Source organism: Gymnogyps californianus, chromosome 4 (genome assembly GCF_018139145.2).
Source record: "Gymnogyps californianus isolate 813 chromosome 4, ASM1813914v2, whole genome shotgun sequence".
Taxonomy (NCBI): domain Eukaryota; kingdom Metazoa; phylum Chordata; class Aves; order Accipitriformes; family Cathartidae; genus Gymnogyps; species Gymnogyps californianus.
The window spans coordinates 81174246-81201737 of record NC_059474.1 but is presented as its reverse complement, the minus strand read 5'-3'; the positions used below and the strand labels follow the sequence as shown (position 1 = coordinate 81201737).

At 36.2% G+C, this 27492-nt stretch overlaps 1 long non-coding RNA gene across 1 annotated transcript in view; it reads right to left on the bottom strand.

Moving 5' to 3' along the window:
- The window catches only part of LOC127015592 (uncharacterized), a 152637-nt gene that overhangs the window by 64777 nt on the left and 60368 nt on the right, over positions 1-27492 (bottom strand). Inside the window, exon 2 of the long non-coding RNA XR_007766355.1 lies at positions 5918-6028. This is a non-coding gene — a long non-coding RNA (uncharacterized LOC127015592). The remainder of the gene's footprint in view (positions 1-5917; positions 6029-27492) is intronic.

Sequence of the window (27492 nt, the reverse complement as noted above, 5' to 3'; positions counted from 1 at the left end):
TGCTCTTCTGCCACCTTGTAGGTACCTAGCTTAAATACTACTGCACTTAAAAGAACACAGGAGCATTTTGAAAACCCCTGATTTTTCAAATTGGTATCCTTGAATGGACACAGTATTTTGTATCCTTTATGTTTATAAAAATCACTAAACAGAGATGTTCCAAAAATTTAATAAATAATAAATTAGTTCTAGTTTGTTAACAGATCAGATGAATTAATTAAAAAACCCTAGGCTTTTAGAAATGCATATATATTTTGCATAATCTCCTTGGACTTGTTTTAGGAAATTAATAAATGAACGTTTATGGTTCCCCTTCCCCTGTACCTCACAACTAACGTGCTTACCTGTAAAATACAGCAGTGGGAAAGTATAATTATCCTTAATAGCAACATATGGAGAACAAGATACACAGAGAAGCTAAGTGTCTGCTTACGAACTCTACTGCAGGTGGATCTGAGTTCAGTCTTTCTGAGCTACAAACCAGCCAGACATAAACCACTTCCAGACTGGGAATTATACAGTTCCCCAGAATTACATTGCTGGAGAGCACATAGATCTGGAGCAGAATGCAAGGTTAATACAATTACTTATAGTAATCATAGCTCCGGCTGAGATGGTTGCATGCCCTGCTGCTTTCATCCAGTTGAACTGTCACAGACAAAGAAAGAAGCACACACATACACCTCTCAAAAAGAATTCCAAGTACTTAAAACAATAGGAAGGAACACTTTATGCTAGATAAGTTATGTCATTGCCAGATTAGACTATGAGGATCTCTGGAAAGGTTTTGGAAGACCTAACTAGTAGAAAACACAGTTACCTCGAAAGGCTGGAATGCCAAAGCGGTTTGTGATCAGCAGGGAGAGAGTTCTTACCTTGAGGGAAGTCTCAGGCGTTTCTGGCCTATAACACTGCAAACATGCCTGACAGTAGCTTATCTTTTGAAAATGCTTGTCCTATTATGTCTTATTAGTAATAAATGATATGCAGATAATTTTGCTGTGGTCACTCCCCTGAGCTGTGTTCTTGGCATTGGTGAATGGCTAGATACTGTCAGAGGAAGGGCCTTTGATTTAGATTTCCCCCCCCCCCTCGCTGTTGCAATTTGTCAAAGTTTGACCAGTTTCAGGATACAGAATAAGATATATCTGCTCAGTTTGTTTTTTTCTAGGCAACAGGGAGATTTACTGTCAATGAGAAGAACACTGAACTAGTTGGAAATTGCTGATAATTAAGGATGAAAAGTAGGGAAGGATCTATTTTAATACAGATTATTAATACTGTTTGTTTTAAGGGTTTTTATCCCTCTACCTGTAAGCTATGCCTAGAATAAAAAAGAAATACCTCCGACAAATGCTGTATGATTCAGCTTTTATTCATATGTATATACTTAAGGTTGAAATAACAATACCTATATTGAAACCTTTCCTCAAATGACTGGGCCTTTCTCCATCTCTAGGCCAATGCAAGCAGGATTAGAACAACCACATAGAGCATTTTTAGCTAACCAATGAATTTAGAAGCTATAGCGTTGCCCAGGAGGTATGAAGATAAATGTATAGTCTTGACATATATGTCAATACAGTGCATGCGTGTCCTTTTTCTCTGTAAAGCTTTGATTTTTATTGTCAGTCCAGCGATAGGTTTCATTATCAATATGAGGATTTTCTTTTCTGTAGAAATGGGTATGGAAAAAGTTTAAAAAGGAGGAGAAATGTGTGCATCTAATGCATATCACTAAGATAACCGAAGGGAGCCATGTAAACTAAAAATGAATGTTGAGATGTCTATCACAATTTGTAATTCTGCCTTTTTAGAATCTTTTTGGCAATGCTGTACAAAAAAATGGATACTCTCTTTACTTTTACATGGCAGTGCAGTACAGTTTGCCCACTGAATTAGTTTGCTAGTAGTATGAATTATATGGTGTCTGATATGGTACAGCTCTGGGACATGAAAGGTTTTTGTTGCGCAATAGGGGGAGAGAGCTAGAAAGAGATCAAGAAATAAGAATGATGAAAGGGTAGATGCTTAAAGCTTGCCAAAGGAAATAGAAATCTGATTTGTTTCCTCTTGTAGTATTATAAAAAAGACCATTTAGTAAAATGGTACATTAGGACCTCCTCAGCTTATTCCTCAGTAGAGATCTCATTAAGCCAAACAAATTGTCCTTAAAAGCTCTGTGCACGAGATCAGATGTCTCAAGATACAACTGCAATAGCTTATATTTGTATTAAGTATATTAAAAATATGAAAGACTTTTTTATGGATTGTTGTAATGTTTAAAAGCCATCAATTACGAATAAATAATATTTAAAAGAAAAAGATATCAGGATCAAAGTGTTCCCTGCTGGATCACACTTTTTAATAGCATGGGTTAATGGCAATTTCTTAAGTGGTACTAAGCAAAAGTTCCAAGTGCAGTAAGTACCACTCTTATCTACCCAAAATCAAATGAGATATAAATCTTTAAACTCTCTATAAAATTATTGTTAAGTAAGGTTGTTATAAGAATTATGCTATGAGTTTGGGATCTGGGAGACCTGGATCAGTTATCTGCTCCAACTTCCTGTAAACCTAGGCTATATTTTTGTGGTCTTCTGCAGAGACTTAGGATAAGCGCTACTTAGCAACAACTAAAACATCAGCGTGTTATCAACATTATTCTCACACTAAATCCAAAACACAGCACTGTACCAGCTACTAGGAAGAAAGTTAACTCTATCCCAGCCGAAACCAGGACATCTTCAAAATCTTCATTTTAAAAACTAAATGTCAGCACTGTGCAGAAAAGACACATTCCGCATACTTTTCCTTTTAGAAATGCAATTTTAAAATTCTGACTTTCTGTCCACATGCATAATCTGCGTGAGATGGATCTCCTGTTAGGATAAGACTCCACGTGCACACTGCTACATAGTTTTAAATACGACAAAAAGAAACTGACTTGAGATTCTAACAATTCTAATCTTGATTCAGTAAAAGGAATCAAGAAGATGATTCAATGAAAGGATTTTGTTCAGGAGCTAGACACGCCCAGAGAGTTCTAGGCTATTCTTTATTGCAACTCCATATCCACTCTTCAGATGGAGATAAAACAAAATTTCTGTTGGTGAGATCAGAATGTGAATTTCAGACATGGGTTGAAATATTACAAATTCTGAATGGATTTGGACTGAGAATTTAATAGGAAATTTTCTCTATAATGGATTCGTCCAGCTTTCTCTTTATTGTCAGTTTGGCAATAATAATCAATTAAGGATCGTTTTCTATGACTCAATAAATGGCTGATGATTTTTGTTTGCCTTGAAAAAGCTGCATATCACTAGCTTTTAGTAAAAACCTTTCCCTTTATTAGAAAGTGCTACTTATAATTTGAATGTAAAAAGCTTCTGTGATGTTTCTGTGTAGACCTGATTATACATCCAGTGTAGGAGTGACCAAACACTCTAAGAAACACTGGATTTTTTTCTTTCAGAACAAGTGACCCCAAGCTGAGTCAGTCAGATCCTTCTGTAGAGTTCCTGTGAGTTTTCTGTTAAGCAGACAAATGATTCAAAATTAAAAACTACTGTTTGACAACATAAATTGTACATGGGACCATGATACTAAACATTGCTCAGTACTACTCCCCGTGTGGCTCAGAAAAGTTCAAACACTATACAACTAATTTTTGAAAAGATCTTAGTGCTCAGAACAGTTACTTGAAAACATCGAATTTAGTGTTTTACCACATCGTTATTAAAAACCGTTAACACTGCGTGCGTATATATATGCATATAGTTCTTGTGACAATTTTTATTGTTTAGCTGAAACATATCGTCCCTCTCAATGTGGAATGTTACATCTTAAGCACAAAAAGTCCTGCAGCACTTCACAAATTATCAGAAACCACTTTAAAGTATGAATGTTTAGTTCAGTTCATGCAGCACAAATTTAGCTCTGTCAATAACAGCACAGAATTTCTCACACAGATGTTTTGTATTGTTTGATATGGAAAAATACATCCAAGATTATAGCTTACATTTTTAGCAGGATATTTGTGAAAACTCCTGAATGTAACGTCAGAACACTCTTGGCAGTGACCAGTACATCTGGCCATACTTAGTGTGAACTAATACCTCTTTAGCCGAAGAAAATAAAAACAGGTCTGTTTAGTGAACTATGCCTCTTCTCAAAAAGGCATCACATACTCTTACTAAAAGATCCAATAACCAAACAATTAAGAAATCATAAGATTTGATTTTTAGATTTATGGATAGCCCCTAAATAATCCACCCAAAGCATGACACAATTTGTTAAATTACTTCACCTGCAATTGACAGATCACAGCATTAGCATCAGACAGCAGCAGCTGGCTGATGCCAATAAATCCCATATGAATTCCTGTCATTCTCCAGGAAATGGTAGCATTAAAAGCCTCAAAGAGATTAGGCAGAAGAGCTGACCCAAAGAACTGAAGATTGAACAATTAATTGAAAGCTGCACATTTGCTTCTAAGTCCAGCACAGTTGAATTTGTCCCACTTTATCCCATGGCTACCAAAAATCTGAAGAGCTTAAGAGGCAATGCTGAAAAATATTTCACTTGCAAAACAATGGTATAAAAAGTTATACACTGGCAAAACCATTCACTGGAGAAAAGACAGCAAGCATGCTGGCAGCATACTCCAACCCAAAAAAAAAAAAAAAGAGAGAACAAGTCAATCCTTTCAAATCAGTTTTTAAAGAAATAATATTTTATGTGAATTTAGTCTTCTGAAAGATTCTAGAAAACTCTGCAAATAATGGATTCTTCTGAGAATACCATCTGTCCAGGGAGGATCAGCAGGCATTTTTGTTTCTAACTTTCTTCCTATGATATCCTTCCCTTCTTTCCTGCTCCCCCCATTTTTTGCACTGTATCCAATTTCAGGGAAAAATAACCTTAATTTTGGGGCTAAACCAAAGTTTGTGCATTTTATAATGAAGACCATTTGAGAAAGTAGTTGGCAAACCTGGCGTAAAGAAATTGACAACAGTACATGGACATTAAATTCCCTTTTATGGCTTTACACCTGGAAAGCATAGCTTTTATACCTTTGTGGCTACAACTTAAAGGATGATAGCCAGAAAAGGTCATGTTTCAAGATTATGAGAGATGAAGATTGCTAGGAACGTAGACAGGCATGAAGAGTGAGACGCTTAAAACACAACCTTCTCCTGTGTGTGGCAGGAACGTGACCACTGCTGGCACAGTGATTTTGGAAACCTGCAGTGTGCTCAAGAATTGAGTGGACTTTTTCCTTAGCTATCTATACAAGCATGTAGAAAACATTCCATTAGCTACAACAGCTGTGTTGGTGATATGGGTACTATCGAAAATTTCTCCATTTTCATTAATGACTTCTGAAAAGCAGCAGTATTTTATCCTGTACCATAGCAGTACCATATCCTAAATATATTATCGTTATTACCTTTTCACATTTCCCTTTCTTTTCTCTCTCTTTTACATTTTGATATGGGGGCAATTCTTAAGTTAGTTGTGAAATTCAATTTACACATAGCACCCTATGATTTACAATTGCTGCAGTTTTCTGTATTAGTTGATGACAAGCTCATAAATCAGCAGGGATCAAATAGTTTTATTTGGCTTAAGTGCCAACGCTCCCCATGCTAATTCCATTTAGTGGGCCTCAATTGTTACACAAAAAGCTTTGAATATATTTGCTTCAGTTTTTAAACTTGTCATAGTTTGAAATGTGAGACTAATAAAAAATATAAAAGGACGACTCTAGTCTTAAAGGGTGAGATAAATGGCAGCATTGTCTACTGCCTGGGGTATGAACTGCTTGGCAGATACCTCCTCACTGCTAATTTTATTTACCGGCAAGATGACACCTGACAGAGGTATTTCCAATCACATGCTGTCCACATACCTGAACTAGGATGTCCCTGAAGCCTGGACTTCATTTTCATTCTGAAACTTCCTGAAGATTCATTTTTATTCTTGTTTTTTCAGGCTTCAATTAATTCTTCAATTAATAGCCCTTGAATTATAAAAATACATATGTTTTAGCATTTATTGATAAGAGTCAGTGAAGCCATTTCTGTCTAACTGTTACACTTTGAAAAGCTAATTATGATCATGTGCAGCAGAAACATTTTTCAGCTTTGTTAGTCTGGATATTAAATTTTGAAATATTTTAATATCCTATAAATTAATATTATACCCATTAGTAGTTATCAAAGAGACATTAAAAATCGGTTTTTATGGGAAGGAGTTCTAGTTTTTTCTTCTCCAGCACCATAAGCCTGGCCAGCTGAAGAGGAGACAAGACATCATTTTCAGAAATCTCAAGCAACCTAAGCTTCTAGTTAAGACAGGGGCTTCTGCGGTCCTGCACACCTTTGTGGAGGAGAAACTAACAATCAAAAACCACTTTGAAAACACTGGTCCTTATATCTGAGGAGATGGTGAAAATAAGAAAATAAAAGTATTTCTGTAGGGATAAAGCAGCTAAGGCAACCGCCAAACATGCCAACCCTTCAGCTTCCTGTTAGATTAAATTAAGTAGCGATTCAGTCAATCCAACTTGTGGTTACAAGGAAGAAAGAGCCTACACTCTGGTTCTCCCAAAGCCCCCATAAATTTACCATTACTATCACTGGTGATAAAACTTTCTCATTCCATTTTTCAATAAAATCATTTTTCCCCTAACATTTATAAAATGACTCAAAAAAAAAAAAGGTATTTAATCTGTAAATAAGGCTTAATTTGTAACGTTTAAAGTTTTAACCATTTTAGGTGGTTTTTAATTTACCAGTCATAACTTCACCTACTTTTAGGCAAAACAATTAGGTCTTTGTAATAATTCAGTTGCCTTTAACTTTTCTAAATGGTTTTAAAAACAGGCTTATATTTTTGTTGCCTTGGACAATTTAAAATGAACAAAATTTTCCAGACTCTCAATTTTATTGATCCTACCATTTACCATCATTTCAAATGTAAGAAAATGCTGCTAATAATTAGACAGAAAAGATCTACTGCTTTATGTGACTTGTTATATCAAAACAAACAAAAAATACATTCTTTGCTTAATATTCGGCACAGATTTCAAGGTTGCTGTTTCAGACTTGAGGAAAATATAGTTACTAGAGGTAAAAATTGGATTTAGTCAATAAATGTTAGCTAATATCTGGAGTTTGACTAATTATAGGAATAAAGCAGAATACGGTCATGCTAATTTTCATAGCGATATAGGTATTTTAAAACATGAGAAGGCAGTTCTAAAGTGCCCTACAGACACACTAATGCATTCAAAATGATGTTAGTTTTAGTCATGACACACAAGGGAAATACAGGAGAATTACAAATAGACAGAAAATAGTTTAGTAGTTACATCTCCTATGCAGACTGAAACAAAGGACTCAAAGTGCAGGATTTAATCAGGAGAATTACTAACTAAAGGCAACTGAAAAAGACAACCACATCTCCAGCTTCCCCACTCCCCATTATGTACAGATTTACTGTATCTAGAGCTGAAAGATAAATTGTATAAATAGATAAAAATGGAAAAAAATCAGTTCTTTTCTCCTTCTTTATACACTATCTTTAAGTACAATACCTTGATTTTTCCCAAAACATGTTTCATTTGAAGATTTTGTTTGGTTTGTTTTTAAATTCTTCTTGCCTCATTAAAGAAAGGTTTTGTTTCAGACTTTTTACGTACACATGCAAAATTGCACTACAAGATAAAGTCTATTTTTCTGTTCTGGTGTTCTATAAGCATGCAAATACCTCCAATACAATTACAGGGACAATCACTAAATCCAGAGAAACTAGCACCATATACTTTTGATTAACATTCTTCACTCAAATGTCAAACTTCGTAGTTATTTGAAATAGAATTCATATTGATTTTATATTGCACTATTTTTTTAATAAAACTTATATCCGGTTTCGAAGCATGTTACTTTACCATTATCATCTTTTATCAACAATCTTTTAGTTACACATAAAGATACCAAGTTAGTTTTGTACGAACTACTTCCTCAGGTTCCTCCACTCATTATTATTTTCTTTTTTATGCAAGTCAATATCAATAATTCTATTATTTACATAGGACTGACAGCCTTAAAATACCTGTGTTAGCTCATTTTCTTATTTAAAGATTGCTCTGAAACATTCTAAGTGTTCCAAGACCTATTCAAACAAATGTTAACAGCACAGACAGATCTGCAGCCAATTGCTTCAAAACTCTTGGATGCGATTTGTCTAGATTTAAGATCACCTAATAAAAAAAAAAATGAAATCATTTTTTTCATAATCCCTCCCATAATATAGCTTGTAATATCATTCTGCTTTTCTAAAAAGTAGTTTTAGTACATCCAGCCCCAAATTTCCAGAATAGCTTCTTCCCGATACTTAAAATAATTTAATTTGTGGATTAATTTTTTAAATAAAATGCTGCCATGACTTGAAAGAAACATGAAGCAATTTTGTAGTCATTCAAACTATAGTAAGGTTCCCATTTTGGGGGTTGTAGCGTGGATTCCCACCTTTGGATCTACAGGAACACAAACAGTACAACATTCTTTGCCAAACAACAGCTGGAAAAGACAATAAATTCCAAAGTCGTGGCTGAACAATCATCTAATCCTTTGACTGTCAAATCACATGCCCAGTGAACCATCATTTATCCTACCTGTTAGGCTGTAAGGTTTCTGTGACAGGCATTTTTTTCAGATAGGAAATGGTTAGTATATGTTGGATGATAGTAAAAGCAGAATATCACACACCCAGGAAGCAGATTTGACCCTTTGAAACGTCATGTGTGACTAGCCTGTTGTGGTCAACGTGAATCACCTACATTTCTGAACACAATTACTATCTGTACTGAAACTGATGACAGAATCGCCCTGGATTTCAGTGGGTCTAAGATGTGAATCTCGAACTGTCATTTTTCCTATATTTAAACTTTGGGGCTTAACAAGGACATTACATGTTGATGGACTTTTGAATGCTCTTACTATTATATACACGTAATACTACTGGAGAGCAAAGCTGGCTAAAATGCTTTGGTTCAAAACACTTCCCTGCTTTGTTGGTTTTGCAAATTTTGTCAGCTTAAAATGCCACCTTAAATTTCTGAGCTTCAATATCTATTACATGTAATATTTAAATATTTATGCAATACTTAAATCACTAAGAACTATGAAGGAGTATTTCAACTATTTTCTTGCACTAACATTTTCTCTCTCACCTTTTTCTTCTGAGTTGTAAATGGATTCTTCATTTTGCTTTTAAGAAAAATACATGACTTTATAAGTCTCACAAGTCAATAACATATCAAATTTGATTTTTAAAAAAATTAACTTAAAACTGTTGTTCCTGATGAGAACAAAGATATGATTTTCTGCTTTTATATTGGAGGAAGTCCCCATTAAAAATCTTCTTTTTTAATTACTATATTTTGATGGGATTTTTTAAGTGAGAAATTCTATGGAGATTGTCATCTAAGCAACAAAAGAGTCTGAGAAGACCGAGAAGGGAAAGTGTCTTTTAATACCACAATTGAAGTGTTGGGTTCTTTTACATTACAATTTATAATTTAAAATGTCCTCAGATAATGGAAAGCCTACAGAAGAAACAGAAGCCTAATAGATGCTTATGATTCCATGCTAAATTAATGGTCTTATCAACCTAACAGTATTTGTGCCTTTAAAGATCTCGTAATAAAACTTTAGTACATTTTTATTATGAATAATACTTTATTCAGATTCTTTCCTTTCCATTTCACTCAGTAAAATAATTTCCATGATGGATTTTCAAATAAAGGGAGGTAGGGGATGTTGAACTGGAGTTGAAAGTGCAAGAATTTGTAACGTTATGGAAGTTTACATTATTGAATCGGCCTTATACACATTCTTCAATAAGAACTGCATTTCTACAATAAAATTCTGCCTCTAGAAAGACGTGAGAGGTAAAGACAAAGTCTATACGCATTTTAAAGACAAATTTTAAGCTTGTTTCTCTTTTGTAAGGGATATGACTTCATCTCTTCCCATCATATATTTTATAATCATATTTGTATAGTATAGCATAGTGTAAGCCCTTGCTGCTATATAAACAACGGATAATAAAAGAATATATGATGTAATCAGTATCTAACAGTTATATTATGATTTGAATTGTTACCTGGAAACCACCCTAGAAAACATCTGTGCAGAAGGCACAGTGAAGAAGGCATGTAGACACTATATTTCCTTTCCCCCTAATTAGACCCTATCAGACCCTCATCTCTTTTTCAGAACATAATAAAGTATCATTAGCAGAAGTGCAATCCTGTTTGACAGAACTGTTGAATTTCTTTTGATTTACAATGTAGACTGCATACAGCTAACTAGGTCTATTGTGAGCCTGCCTGATTTTGTTCTGCCTGACTTCAGACCCAGCCAGGAGCTGTGTGCCTGCTGCTGGCACCGAACTAAGCCAGGCTGAGTTGCCTGGGCAGGGAGGTTGTGTAAGCAGGGACAACACTTCCAGTCGTGACGCACGCCATACATGACTGTATCGGGCTCAGAGTGCAGGCAGAATTGGCTTACATTCACCAGCAAAATACTGTATTGGTGCACTGTTTCTTGGGGAATAGCTGGAAGACAGCATATAAGTCATTCACAGCTTGTTTGGTTTACAGGGGCATTCTTTTGAAATGGCCTTTCACAAGGCCAGGTCTAACCTTAAATTATCTGTTTTTACAACTAGATGGCCATTACCTTTTTTTTTTTCAGTGCACTGGTGAAAAGGCTGAGCCAAACAATAGCTTAAGGCAGATGAAGTAGCCTCAGTTCACTCCAGTCTGGATCTGAAAACAGGGAGAAGCACGCTGGTGCTACACTCCCTTCTCAGGGAAGCCTGGGTTTTCTGAGAGCGGCAAGTCTCTGAGCAACACAACCACACGCTCAAGAAAAAAGCGGCGTGCTAAGCCATACAGGCTGCATGAATATCAATGTGATCAAATACTGTCCATAAATCTGGCTTCCTGATTACTTCTAAAAATGTTCCAGTCAGCCAAGAAGTGTCAAACACTTCCTCAGGGACACGGAGGTCCTGCAGACAAGACTGAAACATTCATGCCTTTGGATTGTTCTGCCACTATATCCTGCTTGTTGCCATAATAATCCCTCTCTTAAATTGGGAGATTTCAGCACATTTTTCAAAAGTTAGTAAGCATTCCAATAAATTTCAGTGGTTCAAGGTTATTTCCTTTGTAAGTGATTCAAGTTACTCGAGACCAAATATTTAGGCCTCACTGAAGCCCAAATAAAACGTGTGACTGCAAGCAGAGTTGTAAGCAACAGTGCATGCCTGGAAGCCTGGCTCCGCTTTCAGGGACGAAAAGCGGTGCAGCTAGGGCAGCAAAGCAGTAGTGAAAATAAGAGGCAAAATATTTGACTTTATGCATGTCAACCTGAGGCTATGTTTATGACAAATTACTTCTCCTAGAGGTAATTTATTAGAAATCATGCCGGACACAAAATGTTCTGTGTCTGCTCCACAAGCATAGTTCTCATACCGTGAAGGACAGGGTGGGGATGGGGAGAGCAGCTCTTGTAGCACATTAGGAACGGCTTAGAGGCCAAACCACAAAATGCAAGTTAAGTCCATAATCCTTATGAAGGCAGAATAAAATTCAAGGGGCCATATTAGGTCAGTTCTTATGCACTCTATACTTCCTTTTCTTTGGTTTAACTGACACCAGTGAGTCCATACCTCAGCCTGTGACAGCATCTGTCATTGGGGAAATAACTACAGTCTTGCACTGCTCACATTTATATAGGAGACGCAACTACATGCTGCTATCTTACAAAGGACTGATGTTGTGAAAAAGCTGAATATGAAGTATTTAGTATTTTCTTCTATGAGCTATTTTAACTGGAGACACTCAAACTTACAGCTTTTAGGGAGGGGTTTGGGTTTTTTTTTTGTGGGTGGTTTTTTTTTTTTAGTCTTTCAACTGAAAATATTTGTATTTTTAAGGGAATTTCTTCAGTTGATAGGAATTCATCAATGTTGATGTATTGTAGATAGGCATGCTGAAATAATATGGGAAGTGCAACACACATAAATTATATATAACCTACTCATTAAACAATGATGTAAAATTACAAAAGTGGTGAAAGAGACCGCTGTAGGATTTGTAAGATAGACTTGAATGAGTTTTGAAGCTACTGTTCCCATTTGAATAAAATATTGCTGTAGAATAAAGGAAAGGCTCTAAATTGCATATCATTCCTCTGTCTTCATATAATCTTTCAATCCAGCTGCCTCATAAAACCAAGAACAATTATTTTCCAAACTGTCGATGGTGTTACATTCACAAATGTTTGCATTTTAAGGCAGCTCAGCACACTTCCATCCAGAAACAGATATTTACCAAAGGCTAAGATTTTTAAAGCTCAATGTCAAAGTCCCAGGTCCTAAAAACTTAATCCCCAACTGATTTATTATATTGGTGGCATATGTAAAAATAGCCTTATAAGACAAGGATGAGACAAGAACCCAGGATTTCTGTTGTGGTCTTTGAGAGGTGATGATTGAACTACATATTTAGTTTATGCTGCGCTCTGTTGCCCTTGAGGAATATAGGACCCACCATCTGAATCATTACCTTTTTCCTTTCTACTCCTGTTGGCTTTTGTGATCTTTTTAGATTGTTCTTGCTTTACAAGGGCAAGCGTGCTTAGTGGAGAATGATGGCCTATACTGCATTAACCTTCTACATGCCTACTTCAGGTCAAATTGTTATTACTTATCAAGCTCATAATACAGAATTTACAGTGTAAATAAATATACAAGAAGACAGATAGAAGGATACATAGTATACAAGCAAAACAAGAGGTGCATTCTTATGTTTTATTTGTTGCACATGCTTTTATTTCCCTCCTCCTCCTCATTTGGTTTTTTTTGTCCCCGATCCAGGCCTTTGCTTTTCCCTTTTTAGAAACATTGGACTTAATTTGGGATGTACAAAATAAGACGACTAAAATGATTAGTCAGTCACAAAATGACTTGAAAAACATCTATCTGCCTATCTAAAAAGCTGCACCTCAGACTATTGGGGATGCATTCTCCCATTTATTTTCCCCCTTTTTACAGAATAACAAGCAAAGGTAATATATTCAGAGTAATCATTATTATTGTGGCACCAGCATTCTCAAAGAATAAGGACAGCTGGGTTATGTTATGCAGCTTTTTTTTTCCCCCCAGGTATATAGGAGCTCATTGGGTCTAAATGCAGAATAACAACTCTGCCACTCTCCTGCAACTACTATAGCACAAAAGCACCTTAACAGCTTTTCTCTTTCTGCAGACAGGTCTCTCTTGTTTCTATAGAAAATGGAAGTACCTCTCAATTTTGTATAATCACTCTCATACCTCAAGTGAGAACAGATATAACACTTCCACATCTCTGAAATCAGACTAACCAGGCTAATAAGAATTTTTCAGGGAGTACATATATTTTTATTAATCATTCTCTGGCTCCATCGCTAAACGAACTAAATAGATTGCAGTCTGCACAGACTTCAGGCATACAGCATAAGCACCAAGCCTGTGAAAATGGCTGATGTAGCACAGCAGAACAGGATCTCTGAGGCTTTTAGTAGCCATTTCTGTATAAAGCCAAACAGCGTAAAAAACAGTGTAATTCAGAGTGTTCCTTTGCTAACAGAAGGAATAATTAATGCAAGCAGTTATTATGGAAGAACACAGCCAACCTCATTTGCATCAACGGTACTCTGCCAAACTCTTTACATTTGTGATAAATCGTAATTTCCAGGCCATTTTAGAGTCCCTTTACATGAGCAGTGTGAAGGGCATAAGAATAAATACAAAATGAGAAAGCCTGAAATATAAATTAATTTTAATGTGAGCAGTTAGACTTTTTAGGTACATTAAGTTTCATATCGAGCATGAAAACACCGAAAGAACCCCTGAAATTTTGTTCTGGTTTGATTACTATGTAAACCTGTCTCTCAGAAAAGGACTCAAAATAGTTGATGCTGGAGCTACCGAAGATTTGTCCATAACATAATGAAAAACATCTCATCAACTTTCACTTTCTTGGAACTGTGTGATCAAAGTGAGTTAAATCATTAATCCTGCTTTTGTAAGAAAATGCGTGAGACATCTGCTGGCAGCACATTAAAAAATACAGCTTCCTTTTTTTTTTTCTGCTAGCTAATATAAGAGCAGATACTGAAGTCTAGTTCAAAACCCAATAAGATTAGTAGAGTCAGTCCTATTAGCTTCAGTGGATTTTTTTTTTTTAATCAGACCCCTAATATGTAAGAGGTTCAAAAGACAGCTAGTATGCTTAAGTCTTCTCTGGGTTTTTTTTTTTCCTTTTTCTTTTTTTCTGGTTAGATATACCAGCTGCCCTCCTTTCTCTGCAGTGATGAAATGCAAAATGAAGACTTGCAGTGCTACCAGAATGAGACAAAGAAGAATAGCTGAAGAATACAGAAGCAAACAGAAATTTTTCAAAAGACACAAACAAGAACTTTGAAAATAACTTTCAAATATATATTGTAAATCTCCTATTCTGCAATGCATACAAGATGCACATTTGGGCAAGGTATACTGGCAGAATTGGCCTTTATGGATCACATATATCATGTGATATCATCATCATCTTTGGGCTTCACCTAACAATCTCAAATTCCGGTGATTTTCATGGCGTTTTTTGTTAACCCTCAGAAGCCATTACAGTGGAAAATAGAGCTGATTCACTGCTATTGTAGATGGGAATTCAACTTGAAATAACAGATTTGCCAATTTATATCTGCTCTCTACATATATGGTGGAGTGGTACGTGACACATGCATGGAGGTAGAGACAAATCGAAACAAAACACCCATCTCTCCACACATTCCAGTTTTCTGGCCTACTAATTTGAAATTAATTACTGTTTGCATAACAGCAAGTGAAAGTTGTAACTAATTCTTTCAAAACCACATCAAATTAAATATCCTGTGCACATTCTATTGAATGGTATTCTATGTGTGTTAGACTGATGGGAATAGGACACCTTGAACTCGGTATAGAAGCTTAAGTCTATCAGCAAGCAATGGGAAATAATCACTTAAATGATGACCATACATTTTACTGTAGCTCCAGGTAAAAGGTTCATAATGAGAATTTTTTCTCTGCTGGCAAACAGAAGAAAAACTGGTATGCACCCACCTAGAATTATCTGCCAGAAGACTTCACCTGAAATATTTTCTCTTATGGTTTCTCACTCCTTTTCCTCCATCCTTAAGATAAAGGAGTGTTTGGGGTATATCTTCTCCTACTTATTAACACTAGAGCAAATAAATTTGTTAAGGTTGAGATGTTCAGGCAGACATAAGTGTTCTTGAAAGATATAATACAGGCATCAATGTCAACATTAAACATGCAGTGTTTTTTCACAACAATTTCATGCCATTTCTTCTCACATCAAGCATCCCAAGCTGTACTTTTAAATTTTCTGTTTACTGAAGTATTCTGAGTAGATTTCTTTAAGAAAGTGAAAGAGAAGTGATGTATTTACAAGTGGCACGTCTACACTGAAGAAATAAAAAAAAATGGAAACCCACATACTTGGGAAATGACCTTTCACTAATTTCAATAGTTACTTTTTTTCCACACCCTTATTTCTACAGAGGTCCATTTAGGATCAAAATCCCTTGGCGGCAGAAGATGAGGTTAAGTACTGACAGCTCAAGATATGATAACAATAATGTGACTGAATAAAAAGAAAAAATGGAAGTCTAATTACTCCCTATAACCTATGTTTCTATATTGAGTTGCCACATAGCTCATGATTCTGAGTCATTTGCAGGGTTTCTGTAGTTGTATTTTTTTTAAACTGAAGAGAAATAAGCAGTTCCTCCTTACCATCTACAAAATCACTAGTAATTCCCAGTCCTCAATAAACATCCAGGATAAAGTAAAGATTGGAGAGGCAGTGACACAAAGAACATGAGGAACTTCAGCCCTTTCATAGAAATTCGTATAGAAAGGGCATTTTTTTAAAGATGAGTCAAGGATGCAGTTTTGACAGGGTGAACAAAATAATCATGAATGTGATGCTGTGGAAAAGGGAACTTGTAAAGAGTCTGTGAGGAAAGAAAAGACCACCTAAAACCAGGCAAGGTCTATGGTCCTAGTGGCAACTGCTAGACCCTAATTTCTTAGTTGATTTCAATTAACTTTGCAATTTGGAATTTCTGAATTTTTTTTTTTTTTGTTCACAAAATGATTAACTGGCTTCACTAGACTGCTTTAAAGACTAGCAAAGGTGCACATAATTAAGACATCCCTCAGGACCAAACTACACACACAGTAAGTAGTCAGATGCCAGAAGTGCTAGCATCAGTATTATACATGGGTGACCTTGAATACCGAGAGAAATCACAAATACAGAAAGCCTTGTCTTTCCCAGACTGAAAATTACTACCATTTTCAGTCATGCATACAGTTTTAATAGACAAATACCTTTTTCCCAGTCACTTATAAATATAACCTTCTTCATATAGATACTTTCTTTTCTGGAAAAAAAGGAACTGTGGAAATTATTAAGCAGAGATGTTATTTTTCAAACAATTTCAACTTTCAAATGTGATTTTTCAGAAGACTGGGTTGAATATTGGTCAGGAACTAGAAAAATAGCTCTTCAAAGGGAATTTTTTCTATATGCTGCAAAAGTGTAAAAAACCAAACAAAAAATAACAAACCCAAGATTATAATCTGATTTTTTTTTAACAACTGCCTGACCTGTACAAATTAAGAGTAAGACTACACAGAATAATTAAGAGGCAGGAGGATTTGGTTATCCAGCTACTCGTATTATACTCCCAGCCTTAGCGCTACCTGAACTGCTCGAGACAGTTCATTTCAGTCACACAGGAACTTAAGAGTTGTATGAGTGAATTCTGCAATACCTAACTTCTTCATACTCTCATTTAACTCCCAGACTCTCTGTGGATGCCTAAGGAATAGGCCAGTCAGCTGAGAATGGAGTGAAGAAGAAATGCCAAGAAGAGGTGAAGCTAAGTCCTACCCTTCAAAGGTGATTAAGTAGTTAATTCAGTGATAGCAAGTAATGCCTGTCTTCACACAGACATTTTGTCCCTAAGTCTCCCATGGAATTAGGCACTTCTTCAGTGTCACTGCTTTTTCAGCAGTCTTCAAACCTCTCCCTCCTGTTTCAAATCACTGAATATTCTCAGAAGGATCTGCTTGATTGGAAGGTGAGTTGATATATACACACATACACACCTCAGGCAAACAGACCATATTGGAAAAAGCTGGTGAAGCTATATAATGTTACATAAAATAGAATATACACTGAGTCAAGGACTTAAGTCAAGCTCTTTCATATATGACTGCAGAGTCCTGGTTTTCCTTCCTTTCCTGCCCACTTATTTGTACAAAATGTTATTGTTTGATAAGAGGCTTCCTTACAATACTTCAAGCATATTTGAATACAAAACTCTGTTACAATTTAGGCACAGCAGAGTTTTAAAGGCAAGTCTTTCACGTTTCAAGTAAGCATACAAACCGTTGTGCCAATGAAAATGCCAATTGCTGCCAATGCAGTAATGAAAATTCATCTCACCTCCACAGCCTCCACCATCTTGTCTTTCAGTGGTCACTACATGCCTGTTGGAACAGATCTTGCAGGCAGAGACAAGAGTTTCTCATCTTTTATTATTATAAGACAGCATTTCTCCATGGCTTTTATGTATATGAACTGATTTGGATCACGTTCACTTCACATTAGTGACTAGCATATGGTCATCAAAAGAGCCCATTGTATTGAGTTTGAAGCCATTGCAGAAAAGAATAAAACCATTCCAAAATCCCATGCACATACTTTAAACTCTAGTCCTTTCATAAAATAGTATTTAAAACTATCAGATTTGTCTCAGCCATTATGTCATACATTTCTCATTAGAGAAATTATTTTATTATGACTGTGAAGAACTTTTTCCACCTCAGCCAGATATATCAAATTGCTGGGCAAGCAACAGTGTTTGAATTCGACAGGCTTACTTCTACAGAAGTTAGATATACTTTAATAATAGAAGAGGTGAGTCCTCATGTTGGAGACCTGACTGCATACGTCCTTTGTCCAATAAACAGATCTTTCTGTGTTTAAGCCTCTGACTATTGTGTTACTTCTCTTCATACTGACTACTTCAAAAGACCTCCTCAATTTCACACATCACAAGGAAGAAATAACACATACCATCTGAAAGAGAATTTCAAATGGCTCTGCTGTATAGGAAGAAAGTTTCTATTAAAAAAATAAAAATGGTTGCTGGCAAACTCTGTGAAGGAAAAAAAGAGAAAGACCATTTCAGTAGACTGCTGAATAGACTAACTTAGCTTTGACTGACAATAAGGTGTTCAATTCTGCTAGCTGCTGTTTAACCTCAGCACTGGAAATAGCAACAGGAACATTCATGAGTCTTTAGCTCTTGGCAATCTTATTCCTGTCTGCAAACAGGCCTAAAAACATAATGTATGCAATTCTTGCTTGTGTCTTCCTGCAAAGAGTCATTTAAAGGCATTGTGTCCAGATGTTCCAATCAGTGTTTTCAATTTACTTCTGTTCATAAACCAAATGTGTCTCGGAGATGACTTGTACATCCCTGTATATACTTTTACATATGACCTACTCCATACTGATTTCTATTGCATGAAGAATGCTTTGCCAAGAGGGTTACTCTGAACATGAAAAATTAAAAATCAGTATTTCAGGCCAATTTTGAACAATTTCTATCATAAAAAACATTTTCTTAATTTTTTTAATACACTGAGTACTGAGAAAGCAATGTAACCAGGTTCCCAGGACAGCATGCTGTTAATTGGTTGCATTTTTGTTCTAGCAAATAATCATCTTTTTTCCCCTCCACTGAGAAGTTTGGCTAATTCTGTCTCCTGTCCTGTCTTGGGGCTTGGTGCAAAGAAAGCTTGCCAGATTAACTACCTGCCTTTTCCACCACAGCCTATGATTAAGCAGAACCTATTTTACACAGGTTTGTTCCTTATGCAAAATCAGTATTTGTGGGTTTTAAGTAGGAATGTAGAACTTCATATGAGGCATGTTAGAATTTGTGACCAGCAGTGAAGGAGAGGCTGAAAGTAGGAGTTGAGAAGCAAAAAGTAAGAGATGAATTTGACTTTTCTTGAACTTGACAGCATCTTGACTTGTTTGAGAATGAATCCTTTCTCTCATTAAGGCTTGGGGATGTTCCAGGAAGATGCATTTTCACAGAATCTTTGCTGACTGAGACTAACCTCATCCCTCGGCTTTGACAAGACAGAAATTCTTGATGAGCTTTCCTAGTGGCACTCTGACTTTTGCAAGACATGTTTGACTATACAAGTGATGCTGTCTACAGACATATTGCTTCTTTAGTAGGCATTGAGGTAGCAGGGGAAGGGAGTCAGGGGAAGATCAAAGGCTGTAGTATGTGCCATTGGCATTTAAAAAGCAACTCCCAAGCCAGAAAAACAAAGGGGATGGAACTGCATCCAGGCCAGCTGGGGAGCAGAGAGAAAACAAATTCATTGTGTGAGAAATAATAATTTTCAGAAGCAGATCCTGTGTGTTAGGATCAAAGGGGCTGGTAAATTAAGGCCATTCCATAGCAGTGAAATATATTAGTAGTGTCATACAATGCAATGACATGTATGAGTTTTTATTGTGCCAACAGATCTCTCTGCATCCCAAACACTGAATCCCGATACAAAAAAAATTAATATTCATGATTTTTCTTTAGAGATACTGTTATGCTTACATAAGATTCTGGCACACATATATGAATAATAATATTTAATCTATATGGCTACAGACCTCTTTCTTACTCTGAGAAAGACCTGACATGTTTTTGGGTGCTAGATAAAATATAGCCATAAATAATGGCCGCATAGTCTTCTCTGATTACAATTTTGAGCTTTCCATACCTGAGATAAAGACAAAGGCACATTATTTATGTAGTAAGCCCCTGTGATATTTGCCTAGACTTTAAAGCCGTCACTTTTTCAGGCTGAGAAGCCACAGATAGCCTATAAAGGCTCTCTTTCTTTTAGGAATAGATGGAACATTCCTCCCTGATGTGAAGTGAATTCAGAAGTGAGCTATCTTGCTAAATCTTTTGCTTTCCACTGTTATTCTGGCTGTCACTTACAGTAATCTAACAAAGTGAGGGGGTGAAACTACACTCCACACAATTAATATGTCAGAATATTTTTTTCTAAAACACAATGCAACTACAGTGAGCAAAAACATATTGCTAGGTGGCAAACACAGCAGAGGGAAACATTTAGAAAGCTCAAGGGCTTGCAGAGTACAATTATGCCACTGACTATGGATGGAGATCTGGGGTGAAAGCTGCCAGATAGCTTGTGCAAACTGGGTTTGGCTACGCTAAGAAAGGGAAGTTCAGTCAGCTACAACGAGGTAAACCTCTACTCTTACAAAGCACATCATGAGGGTTTGTTTGGTTTTTTTTGTTTTTTTTGTTTTTTTTTAATGTTGGGCACACAAAAGCTAAGCTTTCCTGCCTGGATAATAAAGCTTAAAAGAAAAAATAATCCAAAAAAGCAACGACTCCCAGTGATCTTCATTAAAGCTGCTGCTATCTTCTACATAAGAGTACATTAACATCTGACTTTATATTTTGCAAGCTTAGTTTAAGAAACAACTCATACCACAACACTACCTAGCCCTACAAGGCTGAATCTGTACAGCCTGATTAACTACTAAGATTCCCAAGGATTTCATAAAATGAAACAAAATACTGTGAGGGATTTGAGTGCTACAAAAATGCTGTACTTTTTGGCTTTTAATCTTGATTCAGGATCATCTTCTCTTTCAAACTGTAACAGTTCAATACCAGGCATTCAGGTTTTCCAGTCAACTCTATACGCAGAAGGTCATGTGGACCTAATTATCAAGAACAGGTAAAGTAACCAAAACCACCATCTAAAACCAGGAAGCAGCTGCCAGGTATTTTAATTGCCACCCAGGTCTTTCTTTCCTTTCCTAAACATGTTTTCTTCTCCCAAACCATTGTCTGGAAAAATAACAAACAGGGAGCACTCAAAAGTGGGTAATCAGGGATATGAACACTGACCAAAGAGAAGAGAATAATGCAATAAAACATTTAGCCAACTCATAAGCTTTACATGACTCAACTTCATTGGCACTTGTTCTGAATTTTCCTCACTTAAAGGATGTTAATCTTATTCACTGTGTCTCATTACAGTTACTTAATGTATATTGAAGAAGAAAAAAAGATGCTGAATAAAAAGCTTATTCCAATAGCCTTTGAACCGAATGGGGAAAAAAAATCATATTTCTTTTAATGTGCTTGAATCAGAGTTTACATCAAGGCACATATATATTAGCAAGCTTGTATATTGTTTTTATTCCATGAACTCCAACAACAGCACACATACATTCTGGACAAACTTGTTCACTATTTTATTGGTGTAAATCTGGAGTAATTGCACAAATGTTGAAGTACCAGTAGAGTCTGGTCTCTGAGACCAGAACAGTGAAGATTTATAAAGTGCATTTCTTCTGCTTATCAAAACAGCAGCTAAGTCTCCTTACTCTCATAGTCCTATCACATGCATTTATGAGATCTGGCAGTAAAACATCAAGTAGAAAACCAAACAGGTCTTACTCCTGACATGGATGAGCTTTTGGCTATGGCATGTACAAGATTTAAAGCAACTATGTATTTGGAAGTAAGCACAACATATCTGGTATGACCTTGGAAAACTCCAGTTAAATCATAGGGATCAAAACCTCTGCATATGTAAGGTACTTGAGGAACGGGATGCTATCTTTTTATATCACAGATAGATTTTGGAACCAGCTTGCATTTGATTAGCAGATGTCTTTATTTTCTCTCACTTTCAGTCCTGCAATTTTTATTCCTGTTATACAGCTGCAACCCTTAATTTATTTCTTGTACCCGACAGAGCTATTCTGGGGCCAGTGATAAATGAACTCTGGTTCTGCAAACACTTCCAGCAGCAAACCACGAACCAGCCATGCCTTTTTCCTGTAATGGGAAACTAAAAGAAAGGGAACTCTAAAGGGGCTGCAGTTGGTGTTGATTTCCAAAATGAAGCTGAAGAGAGACAAGACCACTTTCTGTGAACAATTCACTATGTGCAGAGTGTGTGAAACCACGCAGATACAAGAAGAAATAGTTATAAACTGATCATTATTACATTTAGGGTGGAAATTAGAAAATTTGAAATTATTCAACACATGAAATTCTGTATTAAGCTTTCACAAAGATTCATAGGAGTTTGGGGGACAAAGCAGCCAGCCAGCTTAGGTATGAATCTTGACAAACTGTATAGACAGGATCATGTAGCTATGTTGCACACTATGAGATGGCATTAACTTTGTAACTCAGAAAGATCCTTGTTGGTTCTCCATCTTACATTTCTCATTTAGGATTTTTTCCATGATTGATTCAACTATTTGATGAACCTCTGTCATTTAAAAAATTGCTATGAGAGTTTATTTTGGTGAACAAATATAATTATCTTCTAACGTAAATATGCTGAAAGTCTTCCACAAAGTTTAGCATTTTCTTTAAACCCCCAGCTAGCAAAGTGAGTAGTGATAAGAGTATTCTTGTAATGTTTATCATAACAGGAATTGATATATTTAATAGAAAATAGTTTTGCATGAACAAACTGCAGTTTGGTGAATAAGTAGTAAAATATAAAACTATATTTTATCAATTAAAATTTCATTTTCAATTTGAAAAGCACTACAATTCTATAGTACAGTAACATAAACGAACTTAAGTATGATTTGACTATATCCATGTTGCTGGAGCGTCACCTACTGGACACTGCTGGTACACTTGGATCAGCTATACTTGCCTAGCTGAAAAGTCAGTGTCAGTAAGGAAAAAAAAATCTGCTAATTTCTTATCTTCATGATAATAAAAGCGCACTGTTGAATTTTGAAGGGGGACGGTGTGGAATCGGAGCTCTCATACCAAGTCCTACACCAGTGACTTCACCTTTAATTTTCAGTTTTCACACTGATGAAATGAAAATAACAACGCTCACTTCATTGTTTGATCTCCTTCTGAGAACATTGCAGCTAAGTGGACATGAAAAATAGATTACATGCTTGGTAACAACTAGCTGCTCCACGTATTGACACAATCTCTTTAGAAACAGCACTGTTTGCAAAACAGAGAGCCTGCACACCAAATCAACGAACCAAACCCTCTCCTTTAGTTTAGCAGGACTGACTGAGGACTTGACTGTGATTATTCTACCTTTTTCTTTTCTGTGAATCTGAGTAGCCATGATATCTATGTACAATGCCAACTTATACAGATTTCTTCGTGTTTTAAAAGACCGGCAGTCCAAGAACGGAAATTTTATGTGATGCAGGGTACAAATTATGTAAAGATTTAGATTAATGGGTGGAAATAAATTTCCTTTGAAATAGAGCTTAAATGAAGAAATCTAGATTGTCTTTGCTCTCCGGCTTCTACATCAATATGCCTGCTCAATTTTACCATGAGATGTCTTAGCAAAGGGACAAGCTACTTGGTAGCTGATTATCTTATAGAACCTGACAGCTTTCATAAAATATTTGATAGCAGCCTTCCAGATTTGCTTCTCTGCCCTCTACGTTCTTTATCTTTTATATAAATTTCAGATTATCGAAGATATTTAACAGGTGCTAAATAATCCTCATATCTGCTTTTTAAAAGCTTACCACAAAGATGTTGTTCTACAGCAAATTAAATAAGAAAATTAGAAAAAGAATATAGGAAGTGCAATCAAAGAGGAATCATTTAAACAGTAGTGGATTTCTCTCAAGAGTATATTAAAATGAAAGAGTATTAGGCATTTATTTTGACAAGAAAAATTTTCAGGGCTTTAATCATTTACATACCATCTATTTCACTAGGGTTTAGTTCAACAACTGTAAAATACTGACATCTTCAGGTGGAAGAGCTATTGAAGTACTTAAATAATAGGATAGGCTGAATATAAAACATTCAAATTAGAAACAATTCTTGAAACAGGAGAAGTTTTCCTTTGAAGATTTAATTCAGCTCTTCTCTTTGAATGAACTATGTATAGCTGCATATACATTTTCAAAATGTTAACACAGATATGAAAATGCCTGCAGCCTTTCCAATATGTAATTTGAGTAATGTTTTAAATAGGTGTAAAAAGGCATAAAGGTTCTTCACAAAATATCTTAGAAAGTGTCAATAAAATCAACAGTTCTTTATGAAAATGTTTTTCAAAGGATTTACTTTTTATGGGAAAGCCAACTTTTTCTAAGCAACTTATAATCTTGGTACAAGTGAACAAAGCATAGTTTTCCTTTAATTTCTTAACTTGTTTCTAGCAGGCCTTTTTAATCATGTGCACTCTCAATATTTGCATTAATTTGACTGAAGTCAAGTAAACGGACTAATTCTGGATTTACAGTGATGACAAAGAAATTAAAATACGGCTTTGTGGTCCTGTTCTCTTCAGTTTCATAGCCTTCAGTGGAGTTCAGAGCCAGAAGGGATCACTACCCCCTTATTCATACACCCTCTAAACTACGGTCCACTTTTCACAGATGTGCCCGACTGCAATGTCATACTGAGACACTCACACTGGCTCCTCATCATCTAGAACGAGTGCTGAAAGATACCTAACTCCTGTAGCAAAAAAATCCACATGGTCTAATTTAGCCTTAAGAGGAACTACAGCAGAATGTGAATAAACTCTGAAATCCTTGCCTACTTGGGGAAAATTTATCTTTCATTGCCAAATCTGTATCTGTCCAGTAGCACTAATTTCAGTATATCCAAGGAACTGTTAATATAGACTTTTGACACTTGTTCTCAGTACACAGGTGCTTACCTGACATTTCAGTCAGCTGTTATTAGGGAAAATAATAGATTTTTCATAATAAGGACTTTTGGTGAATTTTCTTCTAGATTTGAAGGCCATAATTACATAGGAAAGCAAGTGATGGTTCTTGGATGTCTCAGTAATAGGTGATTCAAGAAAAGTTAACCTATTTGAGCAATTCAAGACAAGTTAACCTACAGCGTTAAAGCCTTTCGTAAAGTCCTTACGAGTTTAAGCATTTTAATATTTGATCTGTTTATCTGTAAGTCAAAGTATTAGCACAAACAATTTTTATTAAACCACAACAAGCAAGCACTCATCTCTCTGAATAAAACTACCACAAACAAAATATGGGAACATATGGACACAGATATTGCAGATGTCTGAGTAAACAGAATACTGTAAGTGAGGAACTCTGTTAAATACTCTCCATACCTGGAATCAGTTCAACAGAAAGTATATTTCTGACTCCTCGTTAAGAATGACAGAAGAGGAATAAAATGGGCAGAACAATATCAAAAAGCAAGAAAAAATGCAGAATATTGACTCTATCCACCAGAGAGCTCTGCAGCCACCAGAGGGTGTCAGCTGGGAGCGCAGGGCAGCCTGGCCTGGCATACCTGCTGGAGGAGCTCACCTTTGCAGAGCGCCGTTTCTGTGCCACAGCAGCTGCAGTGACACAATGGGGCTTGCTTGAACGAACACCGCCCAGATGAATAAAGCTCTTTAAACTTTTAACAGGCGTTGTTTTCTCCCTGCTGAGGAATCAAGCAGCCTATTGGCTATCTTGTTTAGATGATGTGATTCCTCTCTGAGTCATGAGGTCAGTGAACCACAGGCTTGGACCATCCTATATGACCTTGCATGGCAGGCCAAAGGCTCACTGCTGACCACTGGCTTCAATTTATAGCTGACAACAGAACAAAACACTTCACTACTGTCGTGGTTTAACCCCAGCCAGCAACTAAGCGCCACGCAGCCGCTCACTCACTCCCCCCCACCCAGTGCGATGGGGGAGAGAATTGAAAAAGAAACCCCACCCTTATGGGTTGAGATAAAGACAGTTTAATAGGACAGAAAGGAAGTAAGATAATGATGATAATAATAAAATGACAATAATAATACTAAAAGAATTAGAATATACAGAACAAGTGATGCACAATGCAATTGCTCACCACTCACCAACCAATGCCCAGTTAGTTCCTGAGCAGCGATCCGCCCCTCCTGGACAACTCCCCCCAGTTTATATACTGGGCATGATGTCATATGGATGGAATATCCCTTTGGCCAGTTGGGGTCAGCTGTCCTGGCAGTGTCCCCTCCCAGCTTCTTGTGCCCCTCCAGCCTTCTTGCTGGCTGGGCACAAGAAACTGAAAAATCCTTGACTTAGTATAAACACTACTTAGCAACAACTAAAAACATCAGTGTGTTGTCAACATTATTTTCCTGCTAAATCCAAAACACAGCACTGTACCAGCTACTAGGAAGAAAACTAACTCTACCCCAGCCGAAACCAGGACAACTTCTAATCACACGGTCTACGAGCTTCAACGTTCCAGGAAAGTTCTAATTTCACACACTGTGAAGCTAATGATCATGAAGATGACATGTGAAGATCAGTCTGCTTGTTTTTCAAAAGAAAACTACATCATAATCACTCATCATATATAACCAGTGCCCATACATTTGTTCCCGCTCATCTTTTCCCAAATGTTTTACTTCCAGTTTTAAATGTGCAAGAGGAGGAAAAGAAAAAAAACCACAAGCCACTTCCACATCTGGAGTTAGTTGTACACAGTCAGTTTCAGAGCTCTGTTACACTATTTGTTAGTTGTTCAGACAACTTATTGTAAGACTACTGGTGTTACTTAGGACTTTGAAGAAGTTCAGACAAAGAAAGTCAAGTGTAAACCGTGACTGTTTGCAAAGTTCATTTCTACAGCATTTTGATCACTTACAATCATTAATGTTATTAATCTTATCTTTATAAGAACATACAAATTGTAAGGTTGAGCATATCATTCACTTTACCATATAAAAAAACAATGAAGAAGTTGAAATAGGCATGTTAAAGACCAAGAAGGAACTTAAATATAAATATTCTTGGTCACGTATACAATGCAGTAGATAGTATTCCTGGGCATTCTGCAAAGATGCATCCTTCCTAAACCCCAAGGCTGCAACAACAATGAAGACTGATAGGTTATTAAATGCCAACTACACTTAGATGATAATGGTTAATGTAAGTTGTAATTTCACTGAAATCCTCAGGCATTTACTTATGAGATTGTAAATTTTAGCCATACATGAAGATGAATTTCAAGCCCCAGTGCAGGTCGTCTAGCACCCAAACTCTTGGACAATCACAATACAACATTAAGGAAAAAGGTTATTTATGTGCTCAGACACTTTAATAATTTGAAAACAATTTAAAAATTTGCATGAATGCATGAATTGTAAAAATCAGGTTTACACAAGGAGGCTCAACTATTATGTAAATACAAAAAACCTTTGACACCTATGGATTTCTTATGATAG